We start from the raw sequence: 25531 nt of genomic DNA, 5'->3' as shown, positions 1-25531 counted from the left end.
TTGGGGACTAATCAGGCTCCACACTAAACAACAATCTCCCACTTGGAGACTGATCTTGTAGCAATACCACTACCACATGGGGCTCCCACTAGATCAAACCACCCTAGACTCTATTGTTCTTTGATTCATGTTTAGTCTAAAAGACCAACCAAAGTTGAAGAGGAGTTTAGCTTCTCCCTTATTACAACCTTTGTCAACATATCTGCTAGATTGTCATTTGTATGTATCTTCTCCAACTTTAACTGTTTATCCTCCAAAACTGACCGAATGAAATGGTACCGCTACTGTATGTGTTTGGTCTTAGAATGCAGAGCTGAATTCTTAGCAAGATGAATGACACTCTGACTATTTGTGAATAAATAATTATCCTTCTAAGGATGTCCCAATTCTTCCAAGAAGAACTGAAGCCATATCATCTCCTTGGCTACCTCTGTAGTAGCAACATACTTTGCCTCTATAGTGGATAGAACATTAATCTTTTGTAACCTAGAAACCCAGCTCACAGCTACCCCACCAACAGTAAAGACATAATATGTAGTACTCTGCCTGGTATCAATATCTCTTGCCAAATCTGAGTCAACATAGCCCTATAAATCAGTAGTAGAGCCCCCAAAGTGTAAACACTTATTGGATGTTCCTCTTAAATATCTAAGAATCCACTTGAAAAAATTCTAATGCTCAAATCCTGGATGACTCATATACCTGCTAACGACTCCCACTGCATGTGCAATATCTGGCCTAGTGCATACCATAGAATACATCAAGCTTCCTATAGCTAAAGCATAGGGTACCTTGGACATCTTATCCTCCTCTTCTTGTTTCTTAGGACACATCTCCTTAGTCAACTTCAAATGACCAGGTAAAGGTGTGTTGACAGCTTTAGCATTCTCCATAGAGAAACGTTGCAACACCTTCTCAACATAATCAGCTTGAGATAGCATTAATGTTCTATTCTTCCTATCTCTACAAATCTTCATACTAGGGATTTTTTTTGCTGCCCCCAAATCTTTCATAGAAAATGCATGTGCTAACTAGCATTTTAGCCCCTTAATATGATCCATGTTAGACCTAGCTACAAGCATATCATCAACTTATAAACATAAAATAATGTAGCTATCATCATCCAACCTCTTAAAATAAACACAATAATCTAAATGACACCTATTATATCCATGCTCATGCATAAAACTATCAAATTTTAGATACCATTGCCGAGGTGCTTGCTTCAAGCCATATAAACTTTTTTTCAATTTGCACACTAAGTTCTCCTTACCTTTGACCTCAAATCCCCGTGGCTGAGCCATATATATTTCATCATCCAAATCACCATGAAGAAAGGTTGTTTTAACATCCAACTACTCTAAATGCAAATCTTCAGTAGCCACAAGACTTAAAACAGTATGGATAGAAGTCATTTTAACAACATGAGAAAATATCTCATCAAAATCAATTCTCTTTTTCTGTGCAAATCCTTTTACAACTAACCTGGTCTTAAATCTTTTCTTACCTCCTTCCTCTTCTTTCAACCTATAAACCCACTTATTTTGTAAAGCCTTTTTACGTGCAGACAACTTGCACAAATTGCATGTCTTATTCTTTAGCAAAGAGTCCATTTCATCTTTCATTGCAGACTCCCACTAAATCTTAGTATCCACTTGCACAGCTTCATCATAACTTTCAAGTTCACTAGCATCAACAAGTAAAATAGAATACAAAGAGGGAGAAAATCTTTGTGGAGGTCTAATTTGCCTCATTGACCGTCTAACATTCACCAATGTGTGTGGTATTTTTTTTTGCAATTGTTGCACATCATGAGGAATGGTTGGAACATCAGCTTTTGGAGTATCATCCAACACTACATAATCATCTTCTTTCTTCTCATGTTGCTACAACAGATCTTTGTACAACACTTTCTCATTGAATATGACATCCTGACTTCTAACAATTTTAAGATTTTCAAAATCTCAAAGCCTATAACCAAATTCATTAATGCCATATCCAACAAAGACACATTTCTTTGATTTAGCTTCTAGCTTGGTTCTATTTTCAGAGTCTATATGAGCAAAAGCTTCACAACTGAAGGTCTTGAGAAAAGAATAACTCACCTTCTTACCAGTCCATGCCTCTTCTAGAATACCATAGCTCAAAGGAGTAGAGGGACCTCTATTAATCAAATATACTACAGTATTGACAGCCTCCTCCCACATGTGTAAGGGTAACCCAACATGCAACCTCATGCTCCTTGCGCACTCCATTATAGTCTTTTTCATGTGTTCAACGACTCCATTTTCCTGCAGAGTCCTTGGAACAGTTTTCTATCTATGAATACCATTAGTGGAGCAATAATCTTCAAATTCATGACTGCAATACTCACCACCATTATTAGATCTGAGACATTTTAATTTCTTACCAGTCTCATTTTCAACCAAGCATTTCCATTTCTTAAACATTTGAAATACATCAAATTTCTATCTAAGGAAATAAACCCATGCTTTTCTAGTTGCATCATCAATAAATGTAACATAATAATGAGAGCCACCAAGGGAAGAAACCTGAGCTGGTCCCCATACTTTTGTATGCGCAAGCTCTAATTTCTCCTTTTTGTTTTCCTTCCCAGTCTTTAGAAAACTCACTCTCTACTATTTTTCATACACACAACTTTCACATAAATCCATATTAACACATTTTAGACCTAGTAAAACTTTCTTTGAATGAAGTACTTTCATACCTTTCTCACTCATGTGCCCAAGTCTATTGTGCCACAACGCTGTATCCAAATCTACAGCAGCTATTTGTTCTCCCTGCTCAACTGCAACAATTATTCCTGAACATTCATTTTTCTCTGAAGCAATTAAAGTAGAAGGAACAATATGACCTATAAAAAGATATAAGGTGCCTACTTTCACAGCTTTTGCTACTACAAGGGAACCTTTTGAAACCTTCCAATCTTTATCATTAAAAGTAACTACACAACCCTCATCATCGAGTTGCCCTGCTGAAATTAAATTCCTACTCAGCCTTGGAACATGTCTTACCTCATGTAGTAGCCAATGATTCCCATTCTGTAACTTAATCTTAATCTTTCCCTTTCCAACAATTTGACAAGGTTCTTTATCTCCCAAATAAATAAGCCCAAAATCCCCTTGGACATAATCAATAAAATAACCTCTATGAGGTGTAGCATGAAATGAAGCACCAGAATCTAAAACCCATGAATCATCAACACTTTCTAAAGATAGAAGCAAAGCATCCTCTTCAGATTTGTTACTTACCACATTTGCCTCCTTGTCTCCATCTGATTTATCTCTTTAATTTTTCTTTCGATTTCAGCAATCGTTCATTTTGTGCCGTGGTTTCCCATAGTACCAACAATCATTGGGTCCTCTCAATTGAGACCTCCTCCCCTTTGACTTTCCCCTTGATTTCCCACGATTTCCAGAGTTACTTCCTCTCTCTGTCGTTCTGCCCCTTCTTTGTGCATTTTAAGTGCTTCCTGATGTAGATCCACCTAAGAATTTCCTATGAGTTTCCTCACTCAAAACAACACTGATCACATCATCATATTTTAGGGTACTATATCCAAGAACATAATTACTCACAGCCATTACCAAGCCATTCCAACTTTCAGGCAAAGAACACAAAATCAAGAGAGCCCTAATTTCTTCATCAAAATTGATACCTACAGAAGATAACTAACTAGTAATAGTATTAAACTCATTTAAATGATTTGCAACAGATCCACCTCCTCCCATTTTCATATTAAATAAATGCTTCATGAGAAATACCTTGTTTGAAGCGAAGGGATTTTCATATGGTGTCGTTAGGTTTTTCATCAAATCTTCTATTATCTTTTCTTTTGTAATATTAAATGCCACTAATGGTGCCAAGCATAACCGAATGCTTCTGAGTGCCTTTCTGTCCAAAAGATCCCATTCAACCTTTGACATAGTTCCATGATTCTTGGCTTTTCCTTCCAATGGATTCTATAAATCCTTCTGATATAGATAGTCTTCAATTTACATCTTCCATAATGGGAAGTTCTGCCCATTAAACCTATCAACCCCCAGCTTACCCTCATCTGCCATCACTCCCACTCAACTGCGAGACTCCCACTTAACCATGAGACTTTCCTACAGAGGATAACTTAAAGACAACCTCACTCTGATACCACTTGTTAGGATAAACCACGAACAGAAATAAAATCTACATGCAAATATAACTAATAACAAAAAATAATAGATCAAACAGAAATGAACACAAGGCACCAAGATTTAATGTGGTTCACCCAATCCTTGGGCTACGTCCACCAAATAGCAAGTCCAATATTATTACAATTTAGTGATTACAACCTAATTATAATCTGTAATCCCTTATAGCTCAATACCGCTGCAAGAAGCAATTTCGCATCACAACATAATAAAAATACCTAATCCTAAACCCTTTTATACAAGTATTTTATCCGTTTAGGGTTACAACATGTCGACCATATGTCAGCTATAATATATTGGCTACAACATTGGCCATGACCCATACAGTACTTTCTTGATTAGTCACCATAATCTAATAGAGGGAATGAAAGAGATTATAACACCTTCTAGAATTTATTTTAGAAAACAAAAATATTTGATTGATATTGGTACTAACATTTTGAAATCAATTCTTAACAAGATTAGCAAGTATACTTGTCAAAAAAAATTTAATTTTATGTGGAGATTATTCTTTGAAGAGTTAAATATTATAGGTCAATGCCAATTATTTGTTGAAATGGTGAGTAATTTAAAATTTAGGCCTATCATGAAGATTCTTGAGCTAAGAATGATGGACAATTCAAATGAAAAAAACATTGTAAAGAATCTAATGAGTGCTTATGATAAAGTGGGTTCTAAATCATGCACCAAAGATAGTAATATCACAAGATGATTACTTACATCAACAATAGTAAGTACCCAAATGAAGAAAGCTCGACTCATGAGAAAGATAAGAAAAACATTGAAAATTGGTAGAGGTACTTTAAGGAGAGCTATGCTAAGGCATGAGAGATTGAAAGATCTAACAAAAAATGATTAATGGACATTTAACAGTAGACTACCACAAAAGGATAAAGAAATTAGTGAAGCTTTGAAATCATAGATCAAATTTTTTTGAAAAAATAACACATGTGTTTTTCCTAATCAAAGAGATGTTGTAAGAAGGAGGATTGGTAGCCAAAATTGCAACCCACATGTGAAACATTGTTTGGATTCAACTCAGACACAATTTTTTACAAAATTTATTGGCATGTATCCTCAAATTCAAATAAGTCAAAGTTTTTTTGAGATGGGTAAACATTTTTTTGTAAAGATAAATCACATACGCACAACTTGTTGTTGTAGGATGCATATTTAATTTTCTAACCATTTTGATGTTTTTAGGCATATATGTGTGTTTTTACACTCTAATTTTGTTTTACAAGATTGTGATATGAATGAGCCACCAAGATCTTCAAGGGAATTAATATCCAACATTTTATGTGAAATAGGGGATGGCCAACAATTTTACAAGACATCGTGCTTGGATGGTACATGCTTATTTTGTGGTTCTTTGCAACTTTTATCAACTTGTGAACATATGGATATAACACATGCAATTGGAAATGAAATAGTAGATTATACAAAATTTAAGATAGTGACATATGCTCTCAAAGATGGGAAACATGGTAAAAGATGTGATTTAGTCATTGAAAAGATTCCAGTGTATGAGTTCATGAAATTTTTCATGAAAAGATTATTTACAATTATGCAAGGCATAAACATAGAGCTTGATGGCTAGATTTGCAATTAAAGTTGTGCAAGGATACATTTCCAATGGATACCATTGTTTCAGTTGTAGACTTAGTAGAGAACTACACACTACAAACAAAAAATGAGGTGTAAGAAAAGTAATATACTTCTCAATAGGTTTCCATATTTATTTACATAACATTCATGCATTCATCTACAAGTACAGAGGATGATATGAAGATTTTGAGGGTGTAGCATTTTTACATCAGCGATGATCAATCACATTCTATGAATTTTGTACATAGTTGTTTTCAACTATTTTACGAAGATTTGGCTAATAGGGGCATACCATATCGTCAGCACATTATTTTGTCAAACAATTTCACATCTCAATTCAAGAATGCACAAATGTTCTATTAGTTGAGTAGGATGCACAAGTTGTGTAGAATTCTATATATGTTGAATTTCATAGAGGCTGGTCATGGAAAGGGAGAGCATGATGGTGTAGGTGCATGCATCAAAAGAGCCTTAGCTCATGATTAACTAAAGTACAAAGATGGAGCAATATTAATAGATGTAAAATCCATCACCTAGTTGTGTAATGCTACAATGGGTCTAGATAAGGAAGGTGCGTCTATGGTTCGTACCTTTTTTAGGTTGATAGCTAATACTAAAATTGCACCATATGAGGATTGTTGCACACTAATAGGATCAAGTGAGTTGCACTTTATTAGAGGCACTAATGCAAGTTCATGGAGTATCCACACACAAAAATGACATACTATTGTCCATAATGTGCAAAGGAAAATTAAGATGACTATGAGTTGACTAAATAGGTGGACAAATGGGATATATGGGTTTTGGAACCAATTGATACCTATTGTCCACCACAAGTACTAGAAATGGTAGAGGTGGATTTGTTTATTGACTTTGACTACTTGTCTAATCTAGTGCAACCTATTAATACATACATACATAAATACATACATACATACATACATACATATATATATATTTGAAATTTAAATATGTAACTTTATAACTTTCACCTAAGTATTTTTTGAATTAATGAACACATTTTGTACATTTATAACTACAAACCATGTTTTTGTTGTTATTGCACCTGAAGACAATGGAGAAGGTACATATTATTAGTTGTGTTGTTATGTCCAAGCCAAACAAAAAATTGGATCACTTGGTTATAGATGATGAAGGTTTAGCGTATCATATTGGTGCGGCAGTTGTAATCGACACATGGCTTGGACGATATTCTATGAAGAACCCTAACTTGTGGTTATTCGACGATTGGCAAATAGATAGGAAGATTCGTCATTATTTGAACCTTGTTGTTGCATCAAATGTCCACTTTATAAAATATGGTGGAAAACCACATAATAAGACTCTTTGGGAAGTTGATGAGTCAAACCATGAGGCAATACTTGAGACATTAAAATGTAGACTAGATCTAGTTTGTTCATTAGATTGAATAGGGAGAGAGGGAGAGAGAGAAAGAGTGGTCAATTGGATTCTTTGCGTCATTATAAGCTAGGATACCAAATTGAAACAAAGGTCAAATTTGAGGAATTTGAGTTATTTTGTATGCAATAACATGTTTTTAGGTCTTTAGATAGATTTAAATGCCTTGGGATCTTTGGGCAAAGATTTAGGTGTCTAGGAGATTATTAAGGAAAAAATTTCAATGTTGTGATGCAAAAAAAAATGCAAAATGACAACTTTTCTTGCTAAATAATTGAAAAGGAAGTTGAATGTTGGCATAACCATTTGAATGGTGGTTATGATCATTGGAGGCAAGGAACACATGTTTAAAAATTTTTTACATGGAGAGGACAACATAGTTGTATGAGCTAGTGAAGATTTACATGAATAAAACTCTAATTTTTTGCCTTTTTCTCTATTTTTCTAAGTTCTACGGATGTGCATGGATTTGTGAAGTAGATAAACTATCATGGTTTGATAGCCTAATGAACTAGGTCTCATTTTCATTTGGTTTTAATGTTATATCTTTTCATTTTCTTAAGTTATTGCATTTTTTTTTTAAGGTTGCTTATTTGGGCCTGAATTCAAGGGTTTTGGCAAACATGTACCTCTAACATACAAATCCATGGCTGTATTTTAATGCCTCTTTGGGGGATGAAAGTTAGGGGAGTGTACTTTGATATGGAAGAGTTTTAGATCTGGAGAAATTTGTTTGTTGGCCCTAGGTTGAACATCCCTATGTGTTCAACCAGGAACTGAAGAAGAAGTGGCATTTATGCTTCTAAACTAGTTTTTTGAACCTAGGTAAAGGGTAAAATAGAGTTGTAGGAGGAGAGGAAAAGTTCCATGGGGTTGAGTTGATTCTATGAACCCATCTTCAAGCACTCGCTTTGGAAACGTAGCCTAATTAGGCCTATTAGGTCTACAGACTAAAGTGGAGTTTGGGTATGCTGGAATGGAGTTAGCCCTTGATCCTTTGGAGACTTCAAGAACTAGGGGAAATGTATTTGAAAAGCTGATAATTTGGCCTTGTCCTTTGAAAAGTTTGGAAGTTTTCCTAGGAAAACTAAATTTTGACCTACTAGGATTTTTAGGCCTAAGTTAGGGATATTGATCCTTTGAAGGTGTTAGGGCCTTGAAAGTGCATGAATTCTAGAAATTATGAATCAAGTCTAAGTTTAAATTATTGAAACCTTTTTACTTGTTTTTCCTTAATTGGCCTAGTTGAGGGCAAGTGTCCCTAAAGCCATATTTTGATCCAAGTTTGCCAAGAGCCCTAGGAAAAGGGAAGGACCTTAGGAGAGTGGAGTCCATTTGGATAAGTAAAGGTCATCATTTGGAAAAGGTTGGTAGCCAAGACATCATTCTAAAGTGGGTTTGGGTACCCTTAGAGGTTTAAGAACCAAGTGGCAAAAGTAGGGTATGTGCTTTGCATCAATAAGGGTCATTAGACCTAGGTGTGATAGCTAGGGTGTAGGAAGTCACAATGTATTTGGATGAGACAAAAATTGGCCTAAGAGTCAAAACATACCTTACCATAGGGAAATGAGAAAATTAAGGAATAATTCTCTAGCTTAGGGAAGGGTCCCTAGCATGGAATTGCTAAGGGATAACCCATTTAACAAGTTGGAAGTGTTAAAAAGTATTTTGCATGTAGTAGAAGTTTGAATTATATAGGCAGGGATAGAAAAGAGTAAAGAACATATGAGGCAAGTGAATTGAACAATGTACATATTGTTCATCTTAAATAATGAAGTATATTGATATCTAACTTTTTTTAAAAGGGTCCAAACGTAGATTGAAGGTCATCATCAGCATTATTTTTGTTTAACATAACCTTTCAATATGTTGCTCTTGATTTTTGCTTGGGAAGAAATCGGTATAAATCTACACAAAAATCCATTTTCATTTTGGCTCATGTCTCTTAGTGGTGCAGGAGCACTCTCACATTGAATGATGAAATAAGGGTGTTTGGACCCCATGGGTTCACCTTTAACCCTTTTGTGTGGCCCATTAGCAATTTCAGTATATTATGAACTTTTTGCTCAATGAGGTCACCAGGGAAAAATTTATGTAATTTGAATGCATATACTTATAATATATGGTTTAGTAGTTGTGTTGGGTCAATCTAGACTCATTTCAATGGTTAAAATGCATTTTAGGCTCAAAATGTAAAAAATGAATTAAAAGTACAAAAGTTGCTATGCAACTTTGCAACTTTTTGCATAACTAAGAAAAATTGCTTCTAATCTTTCCTCCAATGGTCACAACCTTCCAAATATGATTGGATTAGTTGGGAAAGACCTTTATATAGCCCTTTTAGGTGAGTGGAAGGTACAATATACATTTTTGGCATTGAAATCAATAAAAATAACCTTTTTTTTGCATTCTAGGCTATTTTTCTGCATGGTATGGTTGTGTATATATGCCTAGGGATTTGTGCTTGGGATGGTTGAATAGATATTTGAATCACCTTTCTAATGCAATTGGTTTGAGTTCTTGAAATGCTATAGAACTCAAGTTATTCCTATTTTAGTGCTAACAACCTAAAATTCAAGGGTTTCAAGGGTTTTGATTGAAATCAAGATATAATGTGAGATTCCACCATAGGAAAATTATGGCCTATGGTGGAATCCTTGTATTTTTAATTCACTTTAAGATTCTTTTGGTTTTAGTTGATAAGATGCAGGGAGAAGGAAGAAACAAAATGTCCTAAATGCATATACCTTGTATGCATCAATACACAAACCTGTTGTCCCAAATTATGGTATGTAACTTGATAATCAGCATATTTGGATCATTCCTCAACATCTCCAGTTCGTATCACATTTTTATCATGTTTTTAAATGGTGTCTCCTTTGTAAATGTGGCCTAATTAGCCCTTGTGTCTAAATGTTGTCCCCACGAGTTTTGACAATTTGCTTGCTAATGCGATCTCTCCACTTTGGAATCTGATAGTACATCAAAAATAGGAAGTAATCTTGGTGTTAGTCTTTTCTTTTCATGCTAAATGTACAATTTTCAGACCTAAGTCTCATTCCTTGGGCTACTAGGAATCTAAGAGGTTAATGAAGAAACTATGTCCTTTTCTTAGTTTGGGGTCTTCAATTCTAGTCCATATGCCTATGCTGATGGAAGAAAATTATTTCTTGAGTCTAAGTTCTTGGTTCCATGTCTACTATAGGTTTCTTGTATTAAGCAATATTTGTTGTCAAGGTGCAAGTGTGGGGTCTTGAGCCTTGTTTGGGCTATCAAACCTTGTTAGGTTGTTCTTGTAGGTAGTACTCTCCCAATATACCTTGTTAGTACCCTAACACTTCCATCACTTAGGCCCTTTTTTATGTCTTTGAATGCCCTTGCATTATCCTCATAGTTACTTATGTATAGGTCAATATTTGTATCTCAACATGTGAATAGTTTGTCTTAGTTTTCATATGTAGTCAAGGTCCTTGACATCAATTACAAGTCATAAGTTACATGCATTAACAAAATGCAATTAGGTATCACAAAATTGATTGCAATTTTTTTCATTCCTAAGTGGTTGGTAGGCCTTAAGACCCAATCAATAATTCATCCTTCTATGTTGATAGGCACGTATTGTAATCAAGTCTCTAAGAATTGATTGCAAGATCTTTAAGCATCTTCATATGTCATTGGGTTAAATCTTGCATCCCTAAGATAGAATCTTGAAGAACTAATTACATATCATCCTCTTAACACAATAATAGTTAAGTATTTGAGACATGACTACATATCAACATGTATTGAACTTACAACTTGTAATGTAGCTCTAGGACCCAATTACATTTTGTATCTCTTTTACACTTGAAATCAAGTCTTTAGGGTATGAATAGATATATTCCTTATTGACACCTATAGGCAAAATGATGTAGAGAAATATGGGCCCTTTCAAGTTATATGAGAAAATACTCCAAACAATGTGTTTTCCCAAAGGTTTCTAAATGCAACCTTAAGGCTTAAGTATCCAAAATTAGGTAAATGAATTATCCAAAGAATTATTAGTAATATAATGGTTTTTAATACCCTAATACACCCCAAATAACCAATTTATCAAAGACCAAGAGCCTATTTGTAAGGTAAACCAATCATCCTAGCCTACTAGGCCTACAAGCCCGAATTAGCCTTCAAATGTTGTCCTTTTGCATTTTTTTGCACATTTTTGCATAACATCAAGAAATAAATTAAATATTAGAATACCCATTTGGATTCCCTATAACATATCAAAATATGAGGTATGGCTGTTTTGGACCAAGTCTTTGTTGTTACACTATGGGCCACTTTTTAGGCATAAAAAACCCTCCACTTACAAAGGAACTATATGGAATAATTATCCCTCAAACATACAACTTGGTAAAGTATCTTAATATGATCCTAAAGTGAGGATTATTCAATTTTATTGAACCCATCAACTCTCTATATGCGCCTTTTATGAAACCCTCACCAAACAAGGCCAAAAACTAGGGTTTCAAGAGCTATTAGTTGATTGTACACCATATTTATGATGATTAATTTGACTTTATTACAAAAATACATGGCCTCATTTAGGAATATCTCTTGCTTCTATACCTATGGCATCAAATTTAATGCATTTTCATGCAGCCAAGCACTCCAAACTTGTCCAGTTCGACAAATATCTGCATCCTCTAACTATTCCCTACATTAGAGTTAGAATAGAAAGGGGATGGTTACATCATTTTTCTTGAAGGAAACTAGTGCAGGGCACCAAGGAAAATGGATAGTGGTCCTAGTTTTTGCTTTTGAACATTAATAAGAATGTTGTAATAAGACCAAAATGTAAGGTCAATTGGGCTCTAAGTGCCATTATAAGTTAGAGTGTCAAATTGTACCAATGGGTCAAAAATAAGAAATTTTTGTGGTTTTAAAATGAAAATAGGATTTTTGTGATACTTAGAAGGTTTTAATGGCCCTTAGGGTCATTTGGTCAAGTCCTAGGTGTATAGGAAGTTAGTTGTCAAATATTGTCAAGCAAAATTGCCAAAATGCTGACAACTTTGCAATATGGTTGCAAAAATGGTTGTACAGTGGCATAACCATTTGAAATATGGTTATGAATATTGAAGGCATAGAGGAAATTTTTAAATATGTTTTACATGGAGAGGAAAACATGATGGTATGGACTGGTGAACATTTGCATGAATAAAACTTAGACTTTCTACCATTTTCACTAATTTTTTGTGTTGCACAAAACTATATGGATTGGGAGAAGCAATTAGTTGACATGGTTAGATAGCTTGATGAACTAGCCTTCATTTTCTTTTGGTTTGAAGGATTTATCTTTCCATTTGTTCAAATTATTGCATTTTCTATTCAAGTTGCTTGTTCGGGACTAAATTTGAGGGTTTTGGCAAACATGTCCCTCTAACTTACAATCCCATGGTTGGAATTTGATGCCACTAGGAAGGATAAAACTTTAGGGAAGTTTAATTTGATATGGTAGAGTTTCAGGCCTAGAGGAGAAGGTTTCATATTTTTACCATCCGGCCCTAGGCTAAACATCCCTATGTGTTTAGCCTAGATTTGTAGGAGAAGTGGTGATTAGACTTCCAAACCAACTGATCTGACCCACGAAAAGGGTGAAATGGAGATGTGGCATGGGGGGGAAGAGTTCCATGTAGTTGTGCTAGTTCTATGAACCCATTTCCTAACACTTCCATTTGAAATCCAACCTAATTAGGCCTATTAGGTCTATGAACCAAGTGTGAGTTAGGACATGTTGGAGTAGGTTCAACCCAAGATATTTTTGAGTCTTTAAGAACCTAGTAAAGGGTATTTAAAAAGGTAATTTTTTTGATACCTCATTTGGAAAGTTTGGAAGTTAGCCATAGAAAATTGAAAATTGACCTACTAGGATTTCTAGGTGTGATTTTGGGAATTTGGTCTTTTGTGGATGTTAGAACCCTAAAAGTGCATGAATCTCTATGGTATGTTCCTAGTGATGTTGATCTTAGCCTAATTTTGGAGTTTGGAAACCATATTTCAAATTTTACTTATTTGCCCTAGTTGAGGGCTAGTGTCCCTAAAACCTATTATTGACCCAAGTCTGCTAAGAGCCCTAGAGAAGGGGAGAGACCTTAGAAAAGTGGAATCCACTTGGAGACATAGTGGTCAGCATTGAGTAAAGGCTGGTAAGCCTAATTGGCATCTTACAGTAGGTTGGGTGCTACTAGGCACTTAGGAAGGTTTAGGTGAAAGAAAGCTATAAGCTCTGCATCATAAACAATGTGAAAATGACTATCTACATCACTTTGTCTAAAAAAAATGAAAACTTCAAATCAGACCCAGGTATGGTAGTATGGGTATTGGATGGCATTTATTGCAAACTTGCAAACACGAAGAGTTTTATTGTTGCATTTCACCAATCTCACTATGTCTATGGTTAGTATTCTCTTTTCATTCATGTTTGGGGGTATGTTCCTGGTGCAAAGCACTAAGGTACTTGGTTTATATTTTGGTTTTCATTTTTTTTTACCTAGTTAAGCTAGAATAAACAACCCTTGGATGAGAAGTCCATATTTGTCAATGAAAGACACCATTTTGTATGCTTAAGGCACTTTATGCAATTTATAAGAAAAAGTTGCTCATTAGGAAAATTCAGGATTTTTAATGTTTTTAGTCAAAAAATCCTAGGACTAATTTTTTTTTGGTTGGTTTTAGGTATGTTGGAACCTTTTCCAAGTCCTAGAAGTGGAATCAAGTGAAAAATGTAAAAATTGCACTTTTTGTGCAAAGATGCATTGTTGAAAGTTGTAAAAGTTGCTTAAATTTGAAACTTAGTAGGAAAAGGGTTATAAATATTAAAATATTGGTTTTAACCATAAAATATACATAATAGATATTTATACCTCATTTTTGAGGTCTGGAGGGCATTAATATATGGATTGGAAGAAGTTGCAAAGAAATAAATTCAATTTTTGAGTCAATTTTACTGTTATTTGCATGCTGCATGAAATGTAAGGAATTTAAGACCAAATGTGATGGAATTTTGACATATATATTTGAATCAATTTCTTTTTCTTCTAGTCTCATTGTTCTACATGTTTTCTAACTCAAGTTATTGCATTTTTAGTGAAACTAGGTTTTTAGGACAACATTTTTGTGCACACAGCAAAAATGGGCCTCTAACTGCAATTTTCTTGGTTTAAATTTCATGGACACTAGGGAAATTGTAGTTAGTAGGGTCCGTTTTAAGATTCTATGGTTTCAAGATTGGAGGATGTGTTTTGTGATTTTTCCAATCAAGCCCTAGGTCAAGTACCATGAAGGATTTGACCTCTTGTAGTGTGTTGATTTGTGAATGGCATGAATTTGGGAATTGGTGAAGGGCTAAGCATTTGGAAATAAATTATTTTGGTGTTGCTGAACTTTCTTGAACATTGAATTCATTTCCACAACCCTGTTTCCTAGTGGTTGAATTGTAAACCAGTCATCTACTTGACTAGGACATGTTTGGGAACTCACAATCTCCATTTAAGATGAAGTCTCCATTTAAAGGTGGAAATGAGATCTTTGTTGTTCTATTAAGATCATTAATATATTTTTATGAGAAATTTGAGGGATCATTCCCAACTTGAGTATCTTGGCTTCCCAAGTCCTATAAATGCAAAGTTGCAATGTTGCTCAAAAAGTTGCTTGAGCAACTTTTGTAACTTTTGCAAAAAAGTTGCAAATGGAAATTTGGGAAGTTGTAACTATCCATGCTTGGGTATATGAGCATGGAAAATTTTTTCTTGAAGGTTAGAAAATTTCCAATTAGATTTTCATTTTTAAGCAACATTTACAACTTTTGCAATTTTGCAAAAAAAGTACAACTAATGCAAAGTTCACTAGATTTCACTTCTAGGACTTGGAAAAGGTTCCAAACTATTTGAAAAAAACAAAAAACAAATAATCCTAGGCTATCTTGACCAAGCAAGTTTTTCTCATATCTTGCACCAAGTGGCCTCTTAGGCATACATATCTTGCTCATATCTCTTTAATTGTTCGTCGTGGGATCAAACTATCTCTTTTGTTAGCTCTAGGTGGTTGGATAAGCCCTAGTCCCAAGATCATCCTATCAACTCAAACATTCTCAAGTACACCAAACCAAAACATCCCTAAGGGTCACTAAATGCCATAGGGTAGCAATCCTTGATGGGACATATCTTGGAGCTCGTGCAAGGCATGGATGCAATTCCAAATCCTATAGGACCATGTTGTGGAGACCTACAATAAATCCTCTTTCTTTTTGGAGATCTTACTCAATTTTAATTTTGCAACACCATCTCAAGTGATGCTGAAACTCATAGTGTTGGCCAATACAAAGTTGCCAACTGCCAAATCTTCTTCACCGTTCATCGTGGGATCAAACTGTTTGTTTTGTTAGCTTCAGGTGGCTAGGTAAACACTATCCCCAAGCTCATCCAGTCTTGTTGAGTGCTCAAATGTTCTCAGGCGTGGTGAACCAAAAAGTCCCCAAGGGTCACTAAATGCCATAGGGCAGTGATCTTTGATAGGGCATATCTCAAAGCTTGTGTGAGGTATGAATGTGATTCTATGTGCTATAGGACCTTGTTACAAAGACCTATAATAACCTCTCTCATAGTTTGGTGATCTTACTCCATTTTGATTTTGTGATTCTATCTCAGGTGATGCTAAAACTTGTAGTGTTCGCCAGTACAAAGTTGCCAACTACCAAATCTCTTTCACCTTTCATTGTGGGATCAAACTATCTATTCTATTAGCTCTAGGTACTTAAAATGTAAACTATAAAAACAAGATATATATTATGATGTTGGTACCCAATATAGACACAGTTTCTTTTATTAAAAAAATCATGGTTTTGAACTTCTTGAACTAAGGTTCAAATTAGTTTGAAGTCATTCAAAGAAGCATCTTGCATATTCAGTTCAAGAAAAGTTCAAAATCCACATTTGATTTAACACTAGAATTCAGTGGTTGTCAAGATTGAAGTTCAGCCTCTAGTTTCAATCTAAATTCAAAAGGTTCAAGAGTCAATGTTCAAAAGATCAAATACATAGTTTTTCTCAATTCCATGTGTGATGTCATTGAGGGAGATTTAGGCTAAGTGTTAAGAAGAAGAAAGACATTGAATCTTTATATACAAAGCAATGGCAATTATAGTTGTCTATCATGAGACGATCGGATATTGATAACTTATAGAGACTAAAAGTAGACACTCAATATCTGTTCTTAAGATTCATGGTACTAGTTTTGAAGACCAAATTCTTGAGGTATGATAGGAAAATGGATATAAAGAATATGAAAAACTATCACAGTTTGGAAGAAGAGAATGAAGTGTATTGGCTACCATTAATATCATGAGAGGCACCAAAAGCATTTATGCATTCACTCAACAAGTAGTGCAATTTTAAATACAAAGTAGATGAATCTAAAAATGCAAGGAATGATGATGTTAGGTTGCAAAAAAAGATGCTCATTATTCTAGGATGTATTGATTATTCCCCACTTTTTATTCCCATGGCCAGATACAACAATGTAGATATGCTCTTTCTTCATCATAACTTGTTTTTTTGAATATTGGTGGAGATTCAATAGAATGAATAAAGAGAATCGAATACATTAAATCATGGATGGAATCACTCTAGGGTGATGAGCATCCTAATCTCCACCAAGCCATTCATATGAAAGATGCAGGTTAGTTGCCCTCCCAAGTATGGGAAGATGTAATAGAAAGTAAATCCATTCTATGATGACTAATCGGGACCCCTAATCCCCTCTAAGAGGCACAAATTGGTTTGGGGGTTTTTAGCACCCAAATGAAAATCACAGTCTATAATTTAACATTAAAAGGTGAGATTCAAGGCCATCATCTCCATGTTTGAAACAGTCGCAAGTAGAAACATGAGTATGAATAATTATAAAACCATATTCACCATTTAGTTAGCACATCGCAAGTTGAGAAGTTGGACTTAACATGAAGCCTCAGTAAGGAGGAGTCTTATATTTCAATAAAATAAAGAAGATTGATGCTCATCTTCTACCATGAAGAGGCAAACTTTTCCAAGGAGAATTCAGAAATCTCACCACAAAATTGTCCCTCCTTGCTCTACACCAGTATGGCCATGGGTTTAAAAACAAATCTAGTGACCCAAGTGCAGAAAAAGATCATTAGATTGAACTTATTATGATGACTCTTCTTTCAAATGTAGGCAACATACACTCTCCATTAATGTGATTGAATCGAGCCTTGCATAGACAAATTAAAGTTTAACCCACATCCATCAAGTGTTGGCTAAAAAACCTATGCACTTGCATTGAACATGATCTGACCCTAGGAGAACCAATGGGAAATGCAAAAAGAATGTGTGTTGGATTTCATGGTAGGTTCTCCAAGCCATAGAAGATAGCCACTATATAGATGATAGAGCACTTGTGATCTTGATGGAGATACAAATGTACAAGAAATTTTGAACTATTATCAACTAATGTATTTTCCTTTGTCTCAAGTTGGACTAGCAGTGAAAATGGTTCAGTCATTAATATAGATTTGAGAGGAGGAATGTTTGAGAATAGGAATAGACATGGCTATAGAGAAGGTTGATGATTAGAAGCCATCTTCAAAAAGAATATTGAAAACCTTCACATGGACAAAAATATCATAATTCATTGTCAAAATTTTTTAATATGGATAAGAAAAAATCAATTATTCAAAATACTCACTCCTACTATTAGAAGTAAATGACACAAAATAATGAGATGAAGGATGTAGATTTAAGGAAGTAATTGAGCTACTAAGATGGTTAGCATCATCCCAAGCCAACACAAGAAGACTTAAAGTTGTGGTATTCAGATAGAAGGTAGGAGTTTTTCATGACCGATCAAGTTATTAAAGATTCAAAGGAATCATAATTTATGGAGCACCCTCACCAAAGTTGAGCCTTGTATTCCTCATCAAAAGATGACTGTCACAAATCAGAAGTTGTGGGAACTTGAAGAATGTGATGAAAAGAAGATGTGGTGTTGGTAAACAATGACATGTGGAGGTTAATATACAAAGTACATAGGTTCATTTAAACAGGTGTCATTAGTTATTTCCTAACCAAATATAAATCTAAAGATGCTATCCATTCCATACAAAAGAAGCCAAGGTAATGCTAAAAGTGAATCATAATAAAATGTTTAATTATGAATTAAGCATTACACACATATAGAAGTATAAGAGAACTTAGGGAGGTGGTTTTCTTTCAAGAATCAATTATTATAACTAATAAGACCCATGAAAAAGATGAAAACTTATATAAAGGGAGAGAGCTAGAGGTAGAGGGTTCCACTTTTCTTTCCTGGAGGTAGACTGGGGTGCTACAACCATAAAGAGAGACAATAGATTTTGGGACTATAGGGGAGCTGATCTTTATCATCTTTTCTGAACTTTGTGTTAGTAAGAATAGGAAATTTTGATTTTAAGTGCAATGAAGGGAGATTTTGTTTTATTTCAGATATTGATTTTGATGCAATATGTGTTGAAGTCTGTGTAATCTTATACATGTTAGAGAAGGGAGATTTGGGAGAAAATTGTATACAAAAACTTCTAGTTTGGGCAGATTCCTTTCCACTGATTGTTATCTTGGTGTAACTTTCAGTTTTCTCTAAATTCATATAGTATTGCTATTTCCTAAATATATTTGATTTCAAGATACCTTTAAAGTTTTGATTCTTCCTTTTCTTAGGATTTTCATTCATTCTTTAATGTAGCATCCAAGCAAATAGACTTTGTGTTATTTCTTATTCTTTTCTTTCAGTCACTTAGTTTCCTAATCTATTTCAGGTTTATAAGTAGATGTTTGTAAACTTTTTGTGCTTTCTGGTTAAAAGCATCAATATTTAATTCATTGTAAATCATGAATGGGGAGCTGTACCCAATAAAATTCAAAGGAAGGTTATCAATTCAATGATAACCTATCCAACTATTAGTGCTCATTCAATCTTCCTACCTAGACATTTAGAGTTAATTTGTATTTATTTTAGCAGAGGATAAGCTATTCACTAACATATGATAACCAATAATGTCATACATGAGAAAACATATATTATACAAGGTTGCACAGGGATGTGGGTACTTAGGATACGAGTACAGGTACATGTATGGGTACAGTTATTTTTATAATAGGGGACGGGGGTACTTGGGTATGTCAAACTTTATTTTTAATTATACTTTTATATTTATAGAAAACCTGAATTTATGAGTCATGAAAATGATTTTTCAAATCAAGGATAGTGATAAAGTTTCCAAATGTAATGTATTGTTTTTAGTTTTAGATTTGTTATATGTGTTAACTTCATAATGGTTTTTGACACTTGAGTGCCAATACACTTAACCACTTTCTATATTGGAGCCGAGTACACCATGTATGCCTAGCCACAACATGAGCCGAGTTAGGAAAGACTTTAGCTACCGAGTGATCTTTAGGTGCCGAGTAGCCTTCAGGTGCTAGGTGAAGTTCAAGTGTTGAATGACTTTAGGTACCGAGCATGATACAAGTGCTGAGTGATATTTAAGTGCCAAGTCATAGATGATGTCGAGCAATAAAGAAATGCAACAGGAGCCAAGTAAGCCAGTTTGTTATTAGTACCAAGCATCTGGAATCAGCCAATGCCGAGTAACACAGAATGTACACATGAGTTTGTAACTTCATTGATTCATATGTAAACCATTTTCATGGCCGACATATGATGAATCTCGAAGGATTAAATGATAAGATTGAATATTTTGTATTTCCTATGATATCTACATGCAGCCAATAAGAAAAATGGAGAAGGCATGCAACCAATAAGAAAATTGCAAGGAATGAGCAGGAAGCAAAGACTCAATATGGATCGTAGATCCATACCTAACCCTAAGTCTTTGAATGTCTTTATATGGAAGACAAAATCTCATTAGAAAAAGAAGTGGATGTACAAGGGTGTGAAAGGAAAACTATTTCAGAGTAAAGAGTATCAGATCTCAGAGGATCAAGATCAAAGAAAGCAGATCAAGTGCCTGTATTTAGCAATTGAAGGATTGTAAGCTATCAAATTTATTGTACCTAATACTCTCTAGCAATTGTATTATAATGAAAACCCTATGGTGATAGGTTAGCTTAACAACTATTTTGTAGATCCTTTAAATAGGTGATTAAATCCTTTAATAGGGTAACACTTCATGTAAAGTTTTTGTAAATCCTTTAACTAGGCCACTATTGATACAGTGTAAAGCCTTTAACAGGGTAGGCCTTTAGCAGGCCAGATCATCAAAAGTGGTCAAACATTATTACTGCAGTGATTTTGTGGGTATCATCCCCACCCCAGTTTTACCTTCTTATTTCTGGCGAGTTTCTGGGTTACCAAAATCTCAAGTGTTATGTGGTGATGCTTATGTGTTTCTCATAATTGTTTGATATGTTTATATGCATGCAATCTACTTTCAGTTGAAAATTTTTAAATGGTCAAAATATAGTACTTCTAATTTGCACCCCCCCCTCTCAGAAGCATTCTTCTTATTTGAATATTCCAACAATATGTTTGTAATAAAAATTCATGATAAATGTTTAGATTCATAACATATAAGGAAAAATTTAAACATGAACAAGAAGTTCATAAATGATATGACAATGACATATTACAAATGATATATTTCTAGCTTTAACATTGATAAAGTTTATTGTTGATCAATATTGTATCAAAGTTTCAAAATAATTAGGTATTCAATTAAGCTTGATAAACAAATAACAAAGAAGGAAAAATTTAAACATGAACAAGATCATAAATCATATGATGATGACATATTGTAAATGATAAACTTATGCTTGAACAATGATAAAGTTTATTGTCAGTGAATATTCTATCAAAGTTTCAAACTAATTAGGTGTTTAATTAAGCTTGATAAACAACGAGATGATACACAAACAAAAAACTAAATTTTTTTTTCAGAAATCTCAATCAAGGTCCTTAACTATGATGCTCTCCACTGAGTACCTAGTACTTATGATATGTGTACCCGATACTTGGGTATGTAGGTAGGATTATCAGGGGTGAGGGTACAAGTACCCATGCAACACCATAATATATTATGATAACCAATAATGTCATACATGAATGAACATATAATATATTATGATAACCAATAATGCCATACATGAACAAATATATAATATATTATGATAACCAATAATATAATACATGAACAAACATATAATATATTTTGATAACCAATAATGTCATACATGAGCAAATATATAATATAAAACGATAACCAATAATGTTGTACATGAACAAAAATATCATATTTTAACCATTAATGTCATAAGTCTAATAATTTCATGTATCAAATATATGTCATACATCAAATATAAAATGCCATATATACATCAAATGTATATCGAATATGTCATTGACATAAAACCAACATAAATGTCCAGTGATGCATTATACATTTTTGTCTATCAACTATATCTTCTCCTTTCCACGAGGGGAAGAAAAAAATTCCCTAGAGGTCATCAGTCATTGTGTGGAGGGAGATGACGGGGATGATGGGGTCTTCCTCACACACTCACTCATCCTCTTGTTTAGGCTCTTCTATAACTCTAGCTGACACAAAAAATGTAGAAACGAATCAATAATTATTATACATTGAAATCAAAATATATGTACACACAAAATTAATTATTTTATGACTACCATCAAATAGTCACTCTACAAGTCCACCTCAAAGGCTCATGGATGATTGGGTATAACAAGGCCCTACAACAATTCAATCAATATAATCACTCATAAATAACATTAGAAATTTCAATACTAACTATTATGAACAACAACTCAAACCAAGAAAATTCTTTCATACCTTAGTCAATGGCTCTAAACTAGCCATCCTTGTAGCAACTCCATAATCGACGGACTACCAAAGATGAGGAGGAGTCTCAGATGTCAAGAGCTACATGTCATACAATGCACATTACATGTAACATGAAACATGAAACAAATATAATCAAATGAATTAAATTAACATGAAACAAATGTACCTCTATGAAGCTTGTATCATGCCTAGGCTTGGAGTCCCTAGTGAATGTCGATGGTTCGATAAAGAATTGATGCACATGCATACATTTTTTGTCAATCATTCATATGATTACTTAATAAATATATTTATTAATTTAAATTATTAAATTGATACATACCTTTGGACTCGTCGATGGGATGAAAAATGGTGTTGGGGGATATCTAATAGGGCTACCAACACACTGACCCTGAATTTTGAACAATGTCAATTCATGCTAATTAATTAGTCATTCACTATACATATGAAATGTGATAAAATTAGTTTATTATAATTGTAATTTACCTATTTCAATGAAAAATGTCTCATTTAGGAACTAATCAATGACTAGCCCATCATCCATACTATCCCTAGCATGATTGCCAAATGTGCATAAGGATCTGTCTGATATGCACATCTATACATGATGCACAAAAGGCTCCTCCTCAACTAATGGAATCATGTAATGAATGAGGGTCTACATTAAAGCATTAATAGTCCCTAGAGTGTTGGTCTCTACATGTTCCTTCACAACTAAAGGAATAATCACATGCTCACCCTTTGGCTTGACAACAAGTGCCTTAACTACATTGATATTGGGGATCTCCCCAAGGAAAATTTCACAATACAATTTCCTTAAAAAATACATTGGGACGTTGTGAATATTGTAGGGAGGGGCATCATAGACCTCCACCATCTATCCCAAAAATTATTTCTAATACCATCGTGTATGCACCAATGGATGGGGAATCATTTATCTCTCTAACAATATTTTGTTCACTAGGCTTTCTAAACAATGCACAAATGCTACCTTTTGGTATTTCTTTTTAAAAAAATCTTGATATGGTAATTTTTTTGCATAATATCTTTTTTGTCCCTCCCTCTTAACATGCCAAATATCCAACTAGCCATTAACAGAAGCTAAATGGGTCATAATGGACTCAAGGGAGAATCCCAATTGTGCTTTTATTGGATTGGTTTTTCCACAAGATTTCAACCTGCCAATGAGTGCTTCTAATTCATTTTTCCCTCTTTATATTTCATTTATTATGTTGTCTTGTGTTCCAAGAGGAGGTCTTCTAATCGGTGCAGGTTGCAAAATTTCTTGTTCTTGTTGTGGAGGGTTTTGGTATTGATCTTGTTGGGGATTTTGTAGTTCATTATTCACATTTCCTAATAAGAAACCAATTTCAATCTAAATAAATAAACAAATTTAAAGAAAATTTGAAAAAAACCTACAAAAAAATGCAAAAAACAAGGGTAGAAAATATACAATGTGATCTTGATCTTGAACTTCGGCGATAAGGAGGCATTTTGATTAGGTGGGTGGCAAAAATATTTAATTCGTTCAACTCATGTATGGACTATGAGGTGGAAATCTTGCAAAATGATGTTAAAATGAAATGGGCTATGGGTTTGCAGCCCATTTATTAAAAAAATTTGTCTTACAAGGTGTCCACTATAACGCATGCATGCTATAGTGCATATGCACTTTGTAAAATTAGAAAATGAAAGATGTGTCATCTTTTTAGCACCACAACTTGGTGCACTTATCCACATATATAATCTTACATCTCTCTCAACTAGCATCAAATACAAGATTTTAACATTTATTTATACATGAAATAAACCTTGGAAATATCATTGAGGTTAGATAGATGTTCACCATCTCATTACCAAAATATAATTATACTAAATACAATATTAAAGGTAGGAAATTAATTGTTTTCCATGACATAGAACAAACTAAAATATTTTACCTTGAACATGAAACACTCCTAGAACTATGCCTCAAACATCAACAAAATACTATAAATATGTGGTTGGGAAAGAACATGAAGAATACCAATATAGCAATGGAAAATATTAATTTCAAGCTAAATGATCAATATAAGAAACCAACACAATAGAAAAATGATCCAAAAATATCTACAAGCATTATGAATTACCATAGAAACATCTAAATCAACAAAAAATAATGTAATCTCAAGAATCTATAAAATGAACTGAATAAACATCAACACAAATGATTATGTCAAACTTGAAAGCACAAAATATTTGGAATGAGGATACATATGGATTTCTCAAACATTCTACCAAATCTATAAAGAAAGATATTCCTTTGTGGATGGATATAGGTAATATTACTATGACTTTGTCCTCACTAAACAACTACATATCTGGTTACAACATAAATACACATCACTCACTCAAATCTCCATGCAAACCTTTGAAACTTGAGCTGAATCATTTATAGAAAAATATTCATTAAATATTTAATTTTCAAATTATAATATTCATCATACTTTCTATGCTAATGTAATGAACTTACGAAACATTATTGCACCAATATTGCAAATAAAAATAAAATATTGACATCAATAAACATACACCACTTAATCATATCTCAAGCACATATTTATACATTCTTTAAAAAAATGTATCCTTTGATGTTGAGGAAAATATGTGATGTGGAAAATAATAAATGAAAACGAAATCAACAAATCCATTTAGAATTCACATGGAACTCTTCTCATTCTTTACTTTGTCACAACATTTCTCATTTAATTTCTCCCCCTTTAACATTAATGGAAAAGAAACACATTTTTAATAAAACCATATTAACATCTAACTCGCAAAGTGCAAGAATAAATACCCCACCTGAGTAACAACCACAAATCAATAATTTGGATCATAGATGACTATAGAATGTAATAGGATGTCACATTATACCAATACACAATAGTTTAATTAGGAGAGGTAAGCACCCTTAAATTCCCTTAAGATACCAAAAATTATCCTTATACAAATACTTCACATAAAGATCTAAAATCTATTCCCTCTTAGGCACATACTCTAATATGACTTCCTTCCTGTATGTCTTTTCTCTTAATAAGTATAGCTTGATGAAGACATGTTTAGTCATCTAATGCAATATTCAATAATTGTAAATATTAATTAAATATTTGAACTAAAACAATAGATAGAAATAGGTTCATTAAACACTACTTTGATGTCTTGCAGTGCATCTTCTTCATCCATGCCATATGACTACAATTGATTGCATCAATGACATATTCTTCCTCTAGTAGATAGAGAAATATAATTTTACTTTTTGCTCACCCATGAAACTAATCTTTTTTGAAATAAAAGTGCACCACCACTAGTACTATTTTTTTAGCCAAATTTTGTATCCAAATAATAT

Source organism: Cupressus sempervirens, chromosome 5 (assembly GCF_028749045.1).
Source record: "Cupressus sempervirens isolate cs-2001-9-10 chromosome 5, ASM2874904v1, whole genome shotgun sequence".
NCBI classification, from domain to species: domain Eukaryota; kingdom Viridiplantae; phylum Streptophyta; class Pinopsida; order Cupressales; family Cupressaceae; genus Cupressus; species Cupressus sempervirens.
The sequence above is the reverse complement of the archived record's forward strand: the minus strand, read 5'-3'. Positions refer to the sequence as shown.